This window comes from Squalius cephalus, assembly GCF_949319135.1.
Source record: "Squalius cephalus genome assembly, chromosome: 16".
In the NCBI taxonomy this organism is placed as follows: domain Eukaryota; kingdom Metazoa; phylum Chordata; class Actinopteri; order Cypriniformes; family Leuciscidae; genus Squalius; species Squalius cephalus.
The window spans coordinates 4216975-4235638 of NC_137137.1; positions in this window are offsets into that span (position 1 = coordinate 4216975).

The following is an 18664-nucleotide window of genomic DNA, read 5'->3' on the forward strand; positions in this document are numbered from 1 at the left end:
GCTTTGGCGACAATACGAACCAAAGTCTTCTCGTCTCAGCTACAACTACAGTTTTTGAGGGCGGCTCAAAATAGATGTAGTTCGCGGGCAGCCAATGAAAACCATAGGCTGGCATTATGCAAATCTGTTAAATGTTACGCATGCATGTAACAGGAAGTGAGACTGGAATTACTGACTTGTTTTGGCAGTTCAGAATCGATTCTTTGTTTTAGGAGACAATAACTTTATTTGTTGTGGACTTTGCAGACCGTTTATATTCACAAATAGTCACACTGCATGAAAAGTAATATTCGAAAAAGCATAATGGGGCACATTAAAGTAAAAATGATTTATAAATAAAGTAAATAAGTATTTTAGTTTTAAAAAGCTAAATGTTTCTTTCAGGGATGTGTTTAATATTTGAATTATGTCTATCACATGCAACTCATATTGATCATCATATTAGAATGATTTCTGAAGGATCATGTGACACTGAAGACTGGAGTAATGATGCTGAAAATTCAGCTTTGATCACACAGAAAAAAATACAATTTAAAATATATTCAAATAGTAAACAGTTATTTGAAATATTATTTCACAATATTACTGTTTTTACTGTATTTTTTTTTTTTTTTTTTTATCAAATAAATGCAGCCATGGTGAAGATAAAATACCTTTTTCAAAAGCATAAAAAAAATCTTCTGACCTTAAACTTTTCATACAAAACTCTATGAAAAAGTTTGAAGATTAAATCTGACAAAACATCCATTTGAGGGCATCTGCAGATATCCTCCGTTGGAAAAATGATTTGTAAATGAAGCAAATGTGATACACACAGGGGCGTCAGACTGGGAGTTAAACCAGTACAGATTACCAGGGCCCCAAGGGGAGAGAGGGCCCTTGAAAAGTCTGGAATATATCTTATTTTACCTTCCTAATTAAATTTCCTAATGAATGTCAGATGAAATGTAAAGTTAGTGTATTGGCTGAATAACTTGGTTGATTGACTGACCACATTTTGTATACAAAAAAGCAAAGACTATCTAAGGTCTCACGGTCCCATCCCTTGCTAATGCGGCAAATGGTTTAGTCCATCTGGGGGGTTGAGGAACATGGGGGCCCATCAGGACTGCCTATGCATAGGGCCCGGGATCTTGTGCTACGCCACTGGATACACACAAACACATGCTGACTGGCTGGTTACAGTGAACTCACAGGCGCGCAGGTAATGCGTTATAAATGCTGGCGTGAAGGTTAAATCAGCTTGCTTCCTTCAATCAATAGAATTGACTGCAGAAGATAACAACAGATGCAGATAGAGATGGTTTGTCTCTTTTGTGATGAGAGCTCAATAAAAAGGCACATTAACGCAGTCTTAAATTTATTCAACATGCTCACAACAAAATTAATTCTTTGTATATTATTGCTTACAGCATTAGATAATGTGCGCTGGTTTTGGAAACATATTTTTCTTTTTCTGGCTTAATCAATGTTCTTAATAATAATAAAGAGAATTAAGTTGGAGCCAATGCCTAGGAGTGTACGTGTTGAGTCATGGTTTATATGCCATTTCCTGATCCTTTCAGAAGCAATGTAAATATAGCCGTAGCAAGACTATACTAACAAGGGAACTGGGGTGAGAGAGAAAGCGGAAGCAAGGGAGAACAATTTAAGACTCAACACAGCTGTTTGACATTACACCCTCATCAGTGTCTTTTTGTTTTACAGTATTTTGCAGAATCAGCAGCTTCGGTGAGGGAGTGAGTCAGCAAGAGGACAAATCTCAATATCTGTCACTGTTATGCCTCCACTATCACTAATACACATCTGCTGTCCTCCTACTGCCAGACTGCACTTCACCTAACATTCCCTTACTACAAAAATACCATGGGAAAAACTAAAACAGATAACACAGGGATTAGGCACTTGTTTCATTAATAATGAATTAAAATTAGAAAAAGAATCCGAAAATGTCTGAAAGGACATCCCATTTGATGTTACTATAACTTTGCAGAATAAATATCAACTGGTAAATTTATGAGACACTACATTTAAGATACAGTAATGACTGTATCTCATCTTCATTTCATTCAATCTAATGTATAAAATGCTGTAATTATTCTGAAATTAATATTTTCTCCAAATTACTGTGTCACATTACTGTCTATCTAAATGAGTAAGACTTCATTAGTTAGTTATTTAATTTCACTAATGACTTTTAAAGAAGAAACTCCCCGACAAGTAATTCTGAGTATAGGCTACTGAATACATATATTCCATTTAGTAAAATAAAATAAAATAAAATAAAATAAAATAAAATAAAATAAAATAAAATAAAATAAAATAAAATAAAATAAAATAAAATAAAATTAAATTAAATTAAATTAAATTAAATTAAAATTAAATACTTACATGTATGTAATATAAAAAAAAAACTTTGATTAACCATTCAACGTTTTAGGGTAAGATTTAAAAAGAAAATGAATTTTTATCTTTATATACTTTTAAGCAGCAAAAACTATTTTTAACACTGATAATAAGAATAATCATTATTAACAATTGAGCACCAATAACAATTGAGTGGAAAATCAGCATATTAGAATGATTTATGAAGAATCATGCGACACTGAAGACTGTAGAGTAATAATACTGAAAATTCAGCTTTGCATCACAGGAATAAATTCAATTTCAAAATATATTTAAAGAGAAAAAACTATATTTTTAAATTGTAATAATATTTCAAATTATTGCTGTTTTTACTGTATTTTTGATCAAATAGATGCAGTCTTGGTGAGCATATGATTCTTTCATAATCATAAAAAAAAAAAAAAAAAAAGTAATCATTCCAAACTTGTGACCGGTAAAAGAATACAGAATAATTTTCAATATAGTACACATTCAAATAAAATCCAGCTGACTGGCTTCTTCAAAATTGATTGATCATTTTGCATATCAGTCATGATGGTCTATTCCTGTCTACTGTAAATGGGTCAGTGTATGGCAAAATAAGCTGTAATATGGACCAAACGTGAAACTGTAGACTAAGCGTACACTTTATGCAATAAATAAACTTTGTTTCAAGCTCTATCCATAATACAATTTAATTTCTAGCCACTATCCATCAATGTTTTTTGACCTCCTTCTCAGATATCACTGCTTGACCTCTTCAGCCCATATATTCCCCACTGGAAAATAAACCGTGGCCTTGGTGTGAAAGGCATCATACAGTGCTCCGTGGACGCGGTTTTCCACATTCCTCATGTTCAGATTAAAAAAGACATTTAATCACACTATCTAAGCCTAAACCCACAATCTGGTCCTGAAAGGGAGAAACTGTGCTAATCCCATGATTTTCAGCATTAGGGCAGATCTCAAGATTTATAATATTGACCACTTCTGTCGGCCCCTCATAAATCCCTGCCTGCATATCCCTCTCAGTGACGGCCACATTAGAATTAAGATTTCATTAGGTCTTAAGGCAGAGCCTCTCTGACAGAAATCTTTCCCATCTGGCACTGTGACACATGACCACACACTTTCCCTGTCTGTCTGTCGGACTCTTTCACACGCACGTGCATGTAGGCTGTACTTTTACTGCAAGGCCTAATGCACAAACACCAATGGTGTTTACAATAAAGCCCTGCCAGATTGCACTGCCCAAATAGTATTGAACCACGACACCGAATTAATTGTGCAAGGAAATAGATTAGGAGGAGGAGAAGAAGATGATGCAGCCTTATCACCCTGTAGCCCAAGACTGGTTTCCCACTGAAGCTAAGCAGGGCTGAGTCTGTCAGTACCTGCGGCCGGTTGCATAAACATAGCCATAATGTTAAAGGGTTAGTTCACCCAAAAATGAAAATTCTGTCAGTAATTACTCACCCTCATGTTGTTCCAACCCCGTAAGACCTTCGTTCATCTTCGGAACATAAATTAAGATATTTTTGATTAAATCTGAGAGCTGGATCACTCCTCCATAGGCTGCTAGGTGACCGAAACTTGCTGGCCCAGAAAAGTTATTAAAGAGATCGTTAATATAGTCCAAGTGACTACAGTGGCTTAATCTTAAGTATATCAAGCGACGAGAATACTTTTTGTGCGCAAAAACAAACAAAAATAACGACTTTATTCCACTATTCATTTCCTTCTCTCTGGGCCTCTAGTTGGTTCACGTAGTGTTTTTGCGTAGCGCGTCTGTGTTACACGTCACCACGTAGGCTCACAACTGGTCGAAGCATGTCATGTGTGTGATGCGTGTTGACGTGCAACACAGACGCGCAGCGCAAAAACACTACGAGGCCCAGAGAGAAGGAAATGAATAGTGGAATAAAGTCGTTATTTTTGTTTGTTTTTGCGCACAAAAAGTATTCTCGTCGCTTGATATACTTAAGATTGAGCCACTGTAGTCACTTGGACTATATTAACGATCTCTTTAATAACTTTTCTGGGCCAGCAAGTTTCGGTCACCAAGCAGCCTATGGAGGAGTGATCCAGCTCTCAGATTTAATCAAAAATATCTTAATTTGTGTTCCGAAGATGAACGAAGGTCTTACGGGGTTGGAACAACATGAGGGTAAGTAATTACTGACACAATTTTCATTTTTGGGTGAACTAACCCTTTAATGCATTTCAGTTCCTGTAAATCTCAAAAGGAAATCTCATCTCTCATCTCACTGTGAAAAATTATATGGTCAGTAAGTCATGGAAACTGAAATTTCAACAGAATTGTATGTATATGTATTCATTGCCAATGTATGAACAGCTTGTAACAAATCTTTTAATTATTTTCATAAAAAATAAATAAATAAAAACTAGACCTTCCTCGACTTCCTAGGTCATCTAAGAAAGCCAGTAGACTGATTTTTATGTGAAGGACTCGGGAGGTTTTGGCCAGAAAACTCAAAAGGATGTGACATTTATTCTATAACATATGAAACGAATGCTTATACAATGTTCAGGATAATGCTATTCTGTACTTTCAATGAGTCATGCAATGAAAAGGCATTAATTCAAACTGTACTCTCACATAGCCAGAACAATATAAAAGTCTTAAATATACTTAATAATCAAACTATCATAACAGTGTAATTTTAATTACCTCATCTCTCGACAAGATGCTGGTGCAGAGCTGGTGCAAAGATATCCACATCGCTCCGATCAGATGTTTTCTTAACTGCTGTTTTCTCACCGCTGTCATTTTTGTTGTGTGTTTGTTTATTTTTTTGATATTGAGAGGAAAGTGTGCAGCACATATTTACATATGTATCTAAACATAACTCTCAGCAGCGTGGACGGCATCTGGAGGTTCATTAAAAGTATATTGCTGTAAAGGTGTTTCCAACTTTTAAGCGAAGAACGAAAAACAACATTGCCGTGATCATATTGATGCACTGAATTACATTCAGCCTCTTGAATGTTACAGAAGGTGTGTACAAGTGCGAGCACGAGCATTACGTTGTTGGCTGCAGTTCACTGAATGGCCACCGGTGTTGCTAATATAAAGGGTTTCTGAAGTCCCCGTGAACCGGAAGTTGCAAACCGACCTTTCTCCAGTGTTGTGACGTATTTCCAAGTGAAAGAGAATATTGAACAGAGGGCAGGGTTTTACTTTAGCGCTCCTCCTCTCCATCTCTGCTCATAGCATACTAACGGTTTGAGAGGAGTGGTTAAGCGTTTTCAACCCAAGCCGTCAAACTGACGTCATCAGAGAAGGAACGCCATTCCAGACCGTAAGTAACTTTTCAGATTTTGATTAAAGATTACCACGGCAAACAATTTTTTTCTGTGTATTAACTTGCACGGATTAATTGTTCACCACAAGACTAGTAATATGCGCTAACAAAGTAAATAGGGTCAATTTTGATTTCATGTCGACTTTAAGATGAAATTATTTGTACAGCCAATTTGATTATACTTAATTTAAGGAATCAAATGAACTGTAGGAAAGGAACAATATTATGAATTATGAACAATATATAAAAAAGAGCACTGCATGCACATATAGAATTGTAATAGAATGCAACTAATTGAGTAACTTTATCCTGTGATTCTTTAGTCTATGTTCATGCATATAGCTTAAGTGAGAACTTTCATCCTCAGTTAACAAACTGTTCTGTCATTCACTTTGTTATTTTATAAAATCTATACTCCACAAGTTAATTCTTACAAATAATCAGATAGAGTTTAAGAGTATTTGTATTTGGTGTGCCTCTGAGGGGAGGGCTCAGAGCTCAGGAATTGTCCCAAACCCAGAGTAATCCTCCTATATCCCTGTCTGGGATTCGGGGTGGCGTAGGGATGCAGAAAGACTGTTGAGGAACATAGGCGTAGATCATTTGAACATGTTCCTCCCAAGCTTGTTAATAAAACATCATCCCCTGGTTTCACAGACAAGGCTTAAATGGGTGGTTCGGGATTTTTGACATCGGACCTCATTTTTAAGTCAGCCTGGTTGTTATTCATCAGTGGAGACATTTTTTTTTTAAAATGATCCAGTCCTTATATTTGGATAGTTAGCCGATGCTAGGCTAGCGCGAGTCAACGGTAGATGCGTTAGCCTGCCATTAAAAAACGTTTTACCCACTCCACAGTGCACCAAACGCAAATCAATTTTAACACAAGACTATCGATGCAAATGTCTGTTGAGAGAATAATGTTAGAAATCAAACTTACCTTTCATCTCAATGATCCCAAAGGAACTAGTTTCTTAGCAGCTGCGGAATTTTACTTTGCTCCGGTTAGTAATGCGGCAAAAAGTAAACAGAACAGAAGCGCTCTACAGTGTGTGTAGTACATGTGTGTACCGGCTCACTCGGTTGCCTAGGTAATCAATATCACTCCGCTGCTGCTGTAGACAAGGCTTATGATTACAGGGAACAAATTATAACTAATGCAATGTGATGAAAGGTAAGTTTGATTTCTAACATTATTCTCTCAACGGACATTTGCATCGATAGTCTAGTGTTATAATTGATTTGCGTTTGGTGCACTGTGGAGTGGGTAAAACGTTTTTTAATGGCTGGCTAACATCTACCATTGACTCGCGCTAGCCTAGCATCAGCTAACTATCCAAATATAAGGACTGGATAATTTAAAAAAAAAAATGTCTCCACTGATGAATAACAACCAGGCTGACTTAAAAATGAGGTCCGATGTCAAAAATCCTGAACCACCCCTTTAAGCCCATAGTGCCAGACTAAAATGCAAGTTTGAGCTGATTTAACTGAAAGCACTGAGATATCTTAAAATATGACACTGTCATTTTTTTGTCTCAAGATGCACACCAGTGATGTTTTTTTTTTTTTTTTTTCTAAGGCACATTTATAAAATCTGCTTAAATGCCCTAATTGAACTAAGGCCTAATCCTGGCTTAATCTAAGTCCTTCTATGAAAAAAGGCCCATGAAACACATTTACACAATCATCATGAATAACGATCAACATTCACAATATTTGGCTTTGAATTTCCAGAGGCAAAGTTTAAACAATGGCGTGGTTATTTCAAGTGGCCCAAAATGAATGCCAGAAAATGCATTTTTGCCGTTTACAGGCATGCATAATCTGATCAATGGCAGATGACTCTGACAAAAATATTGAAAATGACTGACAGAATAAATTGGGCTGCAAGTGTGTCACAGGAGCCAAATCATATGTAGGTTATAGATGTGTGCAGAGCGAAACAGTCAAGGTCACGGTCATGTCCAGCAAGTTCTAGCACACAGTGGGATTCTTCAGTATAATAATAGAAAATATGACTGGCCTTATTAGTGTTACGAACCATCACGCAGCTCTGGAAGAGGTCTTGCCTCTTCTTTATTAACCTGCGGACACCGAGCAGAAATGAGCCAGAACAGAAGTAAGGTGAGAATGAGCACGCTGTCTGCCTGGTAATTGCAGATGGCCCTTGATTAATGATTTCGCGTGGACGTGAGTTAGAATTAGAGCTTCTTGGCAAAGGAAGTCTGTTAAATTAGCTGAACGTGCACTCAGGCTCATTATTATCTATCCAGCTACAGAACGTTATTCTTTGCAAGAAAAAAATGGCATAATGATTTTGTTGGGAAATGTTACCATCATTAGCATGGTCTGAGAAGGGGCCGTCTTCGCTCGATTCAAGACTCTTGAAGTCGCTGACTCGGACTCTTTTTCCTCTGTGATCTTCTGCTCTGATTATGATGGGGGAATGTCCAGTTCTGTTCAGCCTTCTCATTTGGGCTTTAAACTCTGATCTTTTGATATTATGAGAACAAAGTTTGTCTTTCATCTTCTTGGCTTTAATAGAGTAACTACAGCTTATGTGTTGAAGCCTAGACATGTTAGCTTTATCAGTAATTAAATGGTCAAAAGGGGCTTTTTGGTTCTTGAGACATAAGTGCTATTTTTGCTAAATATATAATAGTATATTTCCAGAGGAAAACAGTACTGCACAGACATCTCACTTTCATAGCTCTAAAGATTTTAAAGATCTTAGATACAAATTAGTCAATAGTTCGTGTAGAGCTATAAAATGAATGTGGATAACAGCTCAGATCATTTGACGTAAAATGACAGAATTTGACTCAAAATGTATTTTAATTGCAGAAAATTCTGAGCACAGTTCTCTTCTGAAGCTCTAGAAGAGAAATACTGTGCTAGTATCTTAATAGAAACATCTGAGAAGTCATACTGTAGACATTTTTTTTAATTTCCTCTCCATTTAATCTCCTCTCTTCTAGTAGAATTTAGATACTAATGAGTAGGTAAAAATAGAGGAAATGAACATGCAAAATGAATTTAAATATCCAAAATCGACCATATAACTGATAATACACCAATATATTGTGCATAGAAACAATATTGTGCATATAATCAATGTTATTAATCATCTACAGTACATTGCATTGGTCTTTTCAATGCATCTTAAAAATGAGCAAACAAATAACTTTATGTGACTGTATGGCTCTCATGGGCAGATGTGTCTGATGTCCTAGACCTTTCATTTGTGAAATATTTACCATCGACTCCCTATGGCATTTCTTCTGAATTTGGGGGATTTATTTGACGTTTCTTTGATATCCAAGGCCTGATGCCTGATATTACCCAACGGAGAAGGAACTTCCTTCAAAGTGCTCAGAGGCACCATAACATGTCAAAAATGTGGTTTCTTCCCACCATAAGATTGACTGCACAGCAAATAAACCCATTTCCAGCTTGCTTAATATCATTTAACAAACATAACACTTCATATTCACTTTGCAGGTTGTCTTAAAGAACCATTAAATAGCAGTTAAGCTCCTCTTCTTATAACAAATCTTGGAAAAGAGCTGTGAATTTAGAAAAGTGAACACTACATAGCACTCATTTTCATAGACAATTACAAACCTAATTCTAATAGCATCAAACAAACAGTATATCAAAATATCACTTAATATGACTGATTAATTGTAGATGATCTCTACATTTAGAATGATCTCTAGTGTGGATATTTAAGTCTCGTCACTACAATTGTTAATTGTTAATCACGATTGTCCTCACTGAATTAATTGTTTTCCAAGAAAATCCCAACAACTTGCACAACAAATGTGAAATTTGAAACTGTTTTGTGCTTTAAAAACTTAAAAGCTTTCAAAAGTTGTTATAGGGACTGACTATACCACAGGGACGCAAGTATGCAAGATGCATGTAGCAACGTCTTGAAAACACATCACTGTTTAAAAATTCATATGTGAGGTACATTTAGAAAACTTAAGTGCAGTAATGTTGGGAAAAACCCAGGTCTTACAGTAAACAACAATGTTTGGAGCTGATACAACGTTTTACCACGATAAAAGTGGGATGAGGATAAAAGCCAAAGTTGCGAATTTACCTTTTGCAATTGGAAATTACCTTTTAAATTGGAATATCGCATAAAACATTTGCAAATAAAGAACCATTTCCATCCCATGTGTCAAGAGAACAAATTTGTCACTTCATGGGAAATTGACACAAAATATCTGTAAATTGCTACAATCAGGGAAGCCACTGTGGATCTTTTTTTCATATATTATAAATGACTTGCCTCTCAGAGCGTGCAGATGAAACACAATAATCACTGTCATGTTATGTTGCGTTGGGATCCCTGGTGTTTGGGATCGCAATCGTGTGAGACGCTTCTGGAAGGGTGCTGTGCGATGCGTTTGGTCCGCTGGTGAGCCCAGTTATCCAATCACATCCTCTGTTGAGGCAAAGTGACGTGAGTTTTTTGTTTCACATTGAGGGATTTATTCTGTAAATGATTTCACCAAGTGCAACATGTTTCTGGATCAACATCTTTGTTGATCCTGGGACAACTTTCCGACCAATCAGATTTGATGGACAAGTTTACGGTTTAATTCAAGTTTAGGCTTACAACTAGGGTCAGGTGCTTCTACATCAGTGTTATTTACCTATCATTTCCCTCTGATTTTAGTGATAACTTACGAGTAGGGTTAGGTTTAGGGGTAGGGATAGGGATAGGGTTAGGGTTAGGGTTAGGGTTAGGATAAAATTTTCAGACAGGAATGTTGTTCCAGAATCAACCAAATTTGTTGACTCAAGAACGTGTCCAACTCGGCAAAATCAGGACGTGCATTTATGCTATATTTAAAGATATTTAAATAATAAACAAATGTATTTGTTTTATATTTAAGTTAATACATTTTATTTATTTTTTAATAAATGTTACATGTTGGCTCATTAGTTGACCACATTTTACACCTCTATTAGACATAACTACTATACAATAGTATAATAAACATACATCTCAAACACATTAGTCAAGCATTCTTTCTAATTTTTACAATACATTTTACAACAAACATTTTACAACAAACTCAGAAAGTGATAATATGAAAAATCTTGGTAACACTTTATTTTGATGGTCCCTTTTGAACATCCAGTTGACTATTAGTAACGTTGAACCCGTGTCAACTAACTCTCACTAGAGTATTAGTGGACTGTCTGCTTAATATCTGCTAACACTTTATTGTGATGATCTACCAACAGACATGAGGGTACAGCTTCACCATTTGTACCCTAAGTGTTCACAAATGTACCCCAACCGTACCCTTTTTTCTGACAGTGTACTGATTATAAATGGCAACTACTGTCAACTTATTCTAACCCTAACTCTACCGGTCTACTAATACTCGACTAACACTCTAATGAAAGTTCGTAGGCATTCATAGGTACGACATTACTTGACTTGAAGGGACCATCAAAATAAAGTGAAACCAAAATCTTATATGACATATGATGTACAGCCTGATACAAAGCAATATGACAATGATTAGCAGGGCTCAACAATAACAATATTTTTCAATCCATTCCAACTGATGCTTCCAAGACTATCACAAGTCATTCTTGCAATTTCAACAAAATCTCATCTTTGTCAGCCAGACAGATAATATTACCATGCTGACACATTTAGATCAGCAGGAATTGCAAAACAGCAGTGAAAAAGAAAAAAGAAAAAACCTACAAGGCAAAAATTATGATTCATGAATGCAATAACGCTGGAAACAGAAACACAGGCCCAAGCGGGGAAAATGACACATCAAAATCACAACAACCTGACCAAAATCAATGGCAACCAAACAATGGCAAATAAATTCAAAAGATTTAAAAAAATATCAACACAATACAAAAATGAAATATATAAAAATATATGCAGACATTTAAAAATATGATTTTTATTATTTATCATTATATGTAACTTTCTTTGATTTGACTCAGCCAGCTAACCGACTAGCCAGCAATACTTGTAAAGAAAGAATGGGGACACAATTCTAGAAGTTAAACAATGACAAGATCATAACATACTTCCTTATGTGGTGTATTGTACTCCAGACTATTGTTACTTATTCCCATGTTTGTTTGTTTCTTTCCAATGGCTGCAGGTGAGATAATGCTGTGACTGGTGATAAAGCCAGCCAATCAGAATTTAGCCCCTCATATTTGATTGGCTGAAAGTATGGCACACAACTGGGCTGTGCCTAGCAACCTTAATCAAAGTTTGGTTTTACTGGTTAGCATGGCCCAGTTATCCCTTGCTGGCATATGCAATACTTTTCTACTGACAGCAATTCAGAAGCAGTTATATATTCTGACAATATTTTATTCATAATTACTGCAAGCACCATATAAATGATAAATATTTAATTACATTATAGTAGTTGCTTTGCTATGTATGTATTTATGCACAGAATTCTATGCAAATGCGGTCATCAGAATACTTTCAGATAAACTATTTTCAAAGGCAAAATTGATTTTATTTTGCTCAGAATGAATTATTCTTTACAAGACAATTTCTCTACAACATGAAGCTCATGTACATGTACATGTGCGCATCTGCTCATCAAGCTCATGTACATGTGAAATGCCATTTTACATTTTCACATAAAAAATGCATTTGTCTAGTCATTTTCATGTGTGTCAGTACATGCTGTTGGCTACAGGGGGGGGGGGAAATCAGGTCACTTGAAGCAGTTCAAACCACATGCAGGTTTTGCAGTATGGCCAGGTGGCAGAACCAGAGGTGTCAGGTGACCCGACGTCACCCCTTTACTCTCAGGCTTTGGCCCATAATGAGCTAATAATGCATCCTCCGGAGCGGACTCTGCCTTTTCAGTGCAGTTAACACCGCGCTTTTACACCCATAAAAGAATGTGGAGGTCAAACAAACTGCAGAACAAATAGTGCATTCATCATTATCAGTGTAAAATCCAACGGGCTGCACCACAAGCTATTGGCGCACATGCAGTGAAATGTACAAATCCACAAGCAAAACATTTTGCCTGGAAATTGCTCTTTGAGTTTGAATTGTAAGACAGATGAGTCTGGCCTCAAGTCTGCATCTGATATGGAAAACATTCATCAAAGGAAGACCGGGGAAACAGCATCTATTATGGGGCTATAGACTTCTGCGAAGTTGCGCTCATACTTCTGTTTCCACCTTCTTCAGAGTATCACATTAATCTTGCGTTGCATTGCATCATAAGAACACACACCACAGAATGTAACCGTTAGCGACATTTATATTCAAATCCAAAAATAATCTCCTGGGGTAAAACAAGAGAACTTAGACTCAGCCACAAACGTTTTGCTCTGAATAATGTTGAGTTAGTGCAGTGTTTTTTTTTTTTTAAACATAATTCAACATTTTAACACACAGTCAAATTCAATAAACAATCAAGCAGTCAGTCAATACAGAGAGGCTGAGTAACTTTTATATCAAATTAACAAATAAAATGCATGAAAAAATCTCATTAATTTGTGAATAGTTTTATCGACCGTTGTTTCAGAGGCCATCATGAACTATTTAAGATCGCATGTTTCCAGCTCCACTAATAAAACAAAACTTTTGCACAAGTGTGAATAAAATATATCTGCGTTCCTAATGTGATTGAAAACCCACAAGTTAAATTTTCCAATCTGGGTAGATTAATCCGTGTGATATGCTAGATCAGGAAGAATTACTGCAAGAGTGATTTGATTATGGTATGGAGAAAAAAATGAACATTTGACATTGTTTATTGATATGCCTATGATATTTATGAGGCTCCATAAATAAAGCATAGGAACCATGCCAGACAAACACGGCCATGGCCAGAAAGTGATGAGAAATGTGCCCTGCATGCTCACTACTGTCCTCATTGAACATAAATTGCACGATCCAGAGAACTACATGTACAATCCAGCTCTTAAAGTTGTTGGACAGGTAATCACAGGTGAGTTGAAGCTGTTCCAGACTGATCACGAGTGATTGAATACAAGCTGATAGCATCTAATAGCTTTAAAAGTGGGGTGAGAATCCATCTAAGAACATAATGGATTCTATACACACATAGACATGTTAATGATTCTACTGTCAATTACCTGCAATCATTAAAGGATTGAACATCTTTGGTTAATACAATTGTAAATGCAGTCCAGTTATGTAGAATGTCCAGATCCAGTCTAAACGAAATGTTAATGCTACATGTAAGGGACAGCATAAAAGGTCTAAAGCATAATGGCTATAGCACACATTCTATGACTAGTTTAAATTGATCTGTGCTGTATGAACTGAACTGCAAAGGACATTAGTTGTCTGTCACATCATTGACATGCGAATGCTTTGCTGGTTATTTTTTCGTTGTAAATCACTAATGTTAGAGCTGTCATTCTCTGTCAGGTGATGAAAATGGTATAAAATAGAGGTGTGCGATTGCAGAGCGAAACACGGTTGAGTGTAAAACTCATTTTAAGTGTTCGAGGAGGAGAAAGAAGAGTTTTGGCTGCACATCTGAGAGGATTAAAACAGCAGGAGGTGCCCTAAATAGTTCAGAATAAAAAGTAAATCCTTAGAAATGCAATTTAAACAGTTTATTTTATCATTGTTGTTTGTTGATGAAAATGTTCTATATTTTGTCATGTCAAATTATTTAAAGTCCATTTCACACTGACTGAGTGTAATTTTAGTTGACAAAATAATATTAAGGTTGACAATGTGCAAAATGTTAAAACTGTTAAAACTTTAAACAAATGTTTAAGCATTTTGAAAAAATGCATGTATTTATTCAATAAGCATACAGAAAACACATGTATCAACATAAAATACGACATGTGAAAAATGTGCCTGTGAAAGTTGTGTTATGTTCACGTTGTGAATTGTATTCATTTTCTGTTTTAGCACATGCTATAACTTTCCCCATTTAATTTATCAATTAATGTTTTTACATCTTAAAAAAAATTCCACAATGTTATTCTTCGTCATATTTTCATCAACAGTTTAAATAAAATCAGCATTCATTCAATCTTAAAAATAAAGGTTCCAAAAGGGTTTTTTTCCCAGCGATGCCATAACCATATATGGCTCCCCAAAGAACCTTTCAGTGAACAGTTGTTAAAATATATATTTTTTTTCTTAGTGTGAAGAACATTTGAATAATCTGAATTATATTTTTCTACTATTGAGAACCTTTCGTGCATACTAATTACTAAATTAGTACTCATACTAAATTAGCTTGATCTTTAAAGTAGGGTCTAACCCAGCACAATGCCAGTACAACGCCTCGATTGGACTCGTTTATTTAATAACGAGCTGACAATTGTGATTGTCAAACTTACCGATGTTATGGACATCTACATTGTGGTTGCTATCGCTGAATGTAGTTGAGAGTCCTGAAAATGTGCAGGCTCATATTAAGCAGCCATACTAGCCATTAGAGTTTTGTTTTGTGTGAAACAATGTCGATTACGTTGACGCGTCATTCCAGCCCTAGTGGCCATTTCCAAAAAACTGAGCACTTATAACTACCCAGTGTGAGAGCAGGTAAAGGTTCTTCATGGAACCATCAATGCCAATTAATAACCTTTATTTTAACCTTTATGAGTGTAGGAGTTTGTTGATCAAGGAACATGTCCTACTTGGTTCAAAGACGGTAAGCATTGTGTGTGTGACTAAGGGCATGATGACTTTCTTTCTGCTTGTGCCCCATATTCCTCACTTTTTTATGTTCCATAATTGGAAGTAGTACTATGAAACTGTGCGCTGCTCCAGCATAAGCAATCTCCATACTGAGAGAGAGAGAGAGAGAGAGAGAGAGAGAGAGAGAGAGAGAGAGAGAGAGAGAGAGAGCTGGAAAGAGTCTCTTGGGAGAAGGCGACAACCAGCTGTGTGCTACATAATGGTGGAGAGCAGTTTCCAACTCCCACAATTAACACTGTTTAATTAAGGTGGGCTGCTCCTGCAGTCTGAGGAGGGTGCCATTAGTAGGGTGGAGAGGAGAGGACTCAGGAGAGACGGAGCTGAGAGCAGAAACCATCTGCTGTGTTGGTTTAGTTGGAGCTCGGAGAAGGTTTTCAGTGCTGTTTTTTTCTTTTCTTTTGGTATAGTATTAAACCATAGAGCAGGATTTGAAACACTTTCAATGTATTTTCACAATGTTTGCACAGTTTACTCCAAGTGAGAGCCGTTTTCTTGGCCGTTCACATGACTTTATCATTAGTGAGAAACTGTTGTGTGACAAGTGTGTTTTTTTATCTCACTAATTTGTCACCTGATGGTATATGAGGTAATTGGAACAAGCAAGGGAATATTTGTAGGAACTAATGAAAGACTTCAAGCATGTTTGCGCTGGATAAACAGGAGTATGCTAAAGATTTAATAGCTTAAATATTGTCTAGGTGTTGAAGACTTAGATATGGTGTTATTGTGAATGGATAATTGGCTGGAGACACAAAGGCTGTGGATCTTGCAGAGTCAGACTTTTGACTGTCACCCTTCTGGTTCATGCTGCAATGTATTCTGGCCAAAATACACCCGGTTAGACACGACGGAAAGGCTTTAGTGACATGGAAAGTGGCCAATCACAGTTTGCAGGAACCCTGAACATAAACTGTGGCCACAGACACACTGCAATCTGTTCCCACACTTTCTGACTAATGCATTGCATTGAAAAATAACCAATGAAGATTTTACCATGACTTTTCCAGTCATTGGTTCTGCCAGGATGATACTTATTTTTAATAACTATTTTAAAGAGATTACACTCAGAAAAAAGTAATTTTACAATAGAGTAACTGTACAATACGGTCTCATTGCTTTTGGCTATTAATGAACAATGATCAATACATTTGTTACAATGTTTAATAAACTTTGTTAATGCTAGCTAATAAAACTATAAATTGTTTATTGTTAGATCAGGTTAGGTCAGGTCAATTAAATAACTTTTGATTTTAAGAATGTAAATATTGAAATTAACCTTAACTAAGATAAATAGATGCTTTAGAAGTATTTTTCATTGTTAGGCCATGTAAACTAATAACTCAACTGGAACCTTGCTGAGAATAAAGCAAAAAAAAAAAAAAAAAAAAATACAAAGAAATTTCAACAACCTTTCCATGACCTTTTAGAAAGTCACAATACAATCTGAAAATGGTGTGGGACTGTTTTTTATTTGAAAACCTTCCCTTCTCTCATATTCTCACAAGCTCTTGTTTTTCCACATACTCATATTCAAATTCGTCATGTCACATGATGTAAAAACCAGCCATTCACAACCGACCTGGTCTGACTGATGCAAACCATGACCTCTGTATGCTTACATTGTATTTAAAGAGATGTCTGGGAATTGTTCTCAATATCATGTTTCAGAGAAGGGAAAAAAGTCTTCAGTTTTTAACTGACATATAGGGTGGGAGGGTGGGTGGGTGGGTGGAAAAAACTTTAACGGGACAGTTCCTAAAAAAATTATCCATGAATTTTATCATTTACTCACCCTCATGTCATTTCAATCTCTTTCGACTTACTTTCTTCTGAAGAAAATAAAGATATTTTAGAGAACAACATCCAAACATCCCTGGACCCCATTGACTTTTTACATTGTATGTAGAGAGGAAAAAAAACACTGACAAATATTTCAGAATATCTTCTTTTGTGTTATACGAAAAAGAAAGTCATGCAGGTTTGGAATGACAATGGAAGGAAATGTACAGAATAGGTATATGTACATGCTCCAGAGAGCTACCCTGAAAACAATCTTTCCAACAAAATCTAGAAAGCTCAGATCATTTCTGGACTTTTTTTCCCCAGCTGAAACCAGTTTTCTCCTTTACTTTACTTTACTTTACACTGAACACAATGTATTTTTTATGACACTCACTGTTTTACTCAGTCTTCTTTGGGTCACTTCAGGTGATGGTTTTGAGTAAGAACAGCAGCCTGTCATTCCTGGAAGGGCAACCAGGACACGGGCACATTATTACCGTGAGCTGCCAGGTTAAAGGAGGAGAGTCATGTAAATGTTTGAGAATGACGACAAAAATGAGCATATTCATCAAAATCTGACATAACTTTCCCCTTATTATCAAGCCGCGTTCGGCCCATGCCAATCACTCGCTGAAGGCAATGAAATGTCTTTTGTCCTAATCAAGCTCATTTTAGATACAAACCAGAGGCGGTGAGTATTAACATACATTTTCCCTCCGGCGTCCCAATTTCAGAACATAAACGTGTTAGATGTCTTGATTGAGCCAAACAATGAATTTTCATCTGGCGCTGTTGACGTGTCACTGTGTCTTTTTTTTATCTTCCTTAGATCAAGATTATCATCTTGACCAATATGGATTGATATGACGGTGATTGTTACACATGGGGTGTTTTAAGGTCAACGTGTTCATTTTTTCCCCACATCAGACAGGTTGATCTGAACAGAATAAAATGTGGCATGCATGAGCTGAACGCCTGAAGATACTTGGCCAAGAAAATGTAGCATTAAGAAGTTAAATTAGAGTGTTCAAATGGATAGTTTTAATGTTTAAGTGTTCACATTTAAACTTCTGTGACATTAGTGGCACCTATCTATAGAAACTGCAATCTATAGTCTGTCACAGACAGGAGACAGGAAAAAGTGGATCAGACTCGAACTTTGGTCATAGGTTGCTTATTCATAATATATGCATACACTATATAATATATATATAGAAAAAGATTCTCATATTTTTTAGCCCTCTTAAGTATTCATTATTTTCAGGCCAAGAAACATCTTATCTAGAAAGCCATGTTTAGGGTACGATATCTCAAGAATTGACAGCCGGCCTTATCGGAGTTGGTAGATAGACAAAAAAAATCCCTTCAAGTACAAATTCAGCAGCCATGTCACCCTGTAGCCCAAGACTGGTTGCCCACTGAAGCTAAGCAGGGTTGA